The 1,761-nt window shown below is 44.3% G+C and overlaps 1 long non-coding RNA gene across 1 annotated transcript in view; it reads right to left on the bottom strand.

Moving 5' to 3' along the window:
* Nucleotides 1-859: 859 nt before the first annotated feature.
* LOC105501002 overlaps nt 860-1,761 on the bottom strand; it is a 3,321-nt gene continuing 2,419 nt past the window's right edge. Inside the window, exon 2 of the long non-coding RNA XR_001000117.1 lies at nt 860-1,671. This is a non-coding gene — a long non-coding RNA (uncharacterized LOC105501002). The remainder of the gene's footprint in view (nt 1,672-1,761) is intronic.

The raw sequence follows: 1,761 nt of genomic DNA, 5'->3' as shown, positions 1-1,761 counted from the left end.
GCCCCTCCGAGAACCGCCAAGTTGGTACCAGCCCCTGCCGGCAGCCTTCGGTTTCTTAGGTAGGTGTTGGGATCCACTACGCGTGTGGGGGCCGTCGGAAGGCCACCCCTGTGGTGATCAGGTTTTGGGACCAGTCCAAACCTTGGAGTAGATAGGGGAGAGTCAAAACATCAACTTTGGATTGTGTCCTGTCAGAGTCAGTGGGGGAGTATTTTAGCTTCTTATATCCTCAGTGGGCCTGCCACATCCTCTCCCCTCCCCGCTAAAAAATAGCTAAATAAACTATAAATTCCTCAGCCCCATGGCCCCAATTCCCCCTTCCAAACCAGATTGCCAGGGACAGCACCTGCTACGTGGAAGTTCCGAGAACGTTGCGTTGGAGAATTCATGGGTGAAAGCCTAGCCCTTGGGAGCTAGAGACCTGAACTGGGCAGATACATGTCCATGTGTATAGTTTCTGTGATTTTAAAATTCTGAATCCTTTAAATCTTAGGAAACATTCTGGATTTTAAGTGTAACTGCATTTACTAATCACTCCCACTAAAAGTTGCATAGACTGCAACAGTTGTAAATGATGACTTAAAAGAAGGGATGTATCTTAATGAATGGACAGAGTCCCTTCACAGAAAAAAGTATGAAAAATTTTGTTAATGTATTCTTATAAAAGTATTAACAAGTGTGTGTGTGTAAATAGCTTTCCCGGGAGATTTTTGTCATGGCAGGAACAACTTAACCACTTCATTGATAGAAAAGTTAAGATTACTGTGGCAGGAACTGAGATGGACGTCATAAAGCCAATTTAGCAAAGGAAATGGACACATGACAATAACCACAATTTTTGTCTTTATGGCACTTTATTCTTTCAAAATATTAGTAACAATATAGTCTCAAGAAGTTAATAATCACATGTTCATATAATAACATACATCAATCAGCTAAGAAAAAAATCATATTCCCCATTATATCTAAAATTTTCGTTAAGAACCTGAAGGAATATTGAAAAAAACCCCCATACCTACACATTACATACACTGTATTCTTAGTGGCTAAAATGTTGATTTTTTAATTTTGGCTGAGCAATTAATAGGCAATGGATGAAATCAGCATTTTCCAACACCCCTCTTCCCCACACACATTGATGATGCACAGGCAGCTCATTTGGATGAATTCCCAAATCTTTTTACCTGGCCGTGTGGTTAGTGATTGGTACTATCAGCAATCAGCTAACTACACTGCCTGGTAACTAGACTCATGGAAAAAAATTGCAGTCTCAAGTTGGTACCCCCACACGTTGTGACAGGCAATTCATCGGTTGAGTTGAAGATCAACTGAGTTGCTGGCTTGGTGAATATTCTACTAGACAATGGCAAATAGACACAGTGAATCATATACAGTATTAACCGTTACATGGGTGGAGGGGCTTCACCTCCAGGGATTTCGCTTTCCTGGCATGAGACTGTTTCATCTTCTGTGACTCCTAGAGAGAGAGCGAACAGTTTAACTGTATCTGGAGAAACCGCGGGTTTTCTCGCGCTTGCAGCGGGTGCTCGCGAAGCATGCCAGCGCGGGACCGACGCCGACGCCACGCTTCTCAGGCACCTTCTCCTCTCGAAGGCTGCGGGCAGCCAGAGCCGGCGTCCTCTTCCCGGCCGGCGGCGCATGATGCTGTGCCTTGTTTTGATGGCAGTGGAGTTAGTGATTGTAACCACCACAGTACAATCAGCTAATGACACTGCCTACAAACCGAGCACTGGGAGTCCG

The sequence above is a fragment of the Colobus angolensis genome, unplaced genomic scaffold (assembly GCF_000951035.1).
Source record: "Colobus angolensis palliatus isolate OR3802 unplaced genomic scaffold, Cang.pa_1.0 Scaffold7, whole genome shotgun sequence".
In the NCBI taxonomy this organism is placed as follows: Eukaryota; Metazoa; Chordata; class Mammalia; order Primates; family Cercopithecidae; genus Colobus; species Colobus angolensis.
Note: the sequence above shows the minus strand (reverse complement) of the source record. Positions and strands in the feature narration are given on the sequence as shown.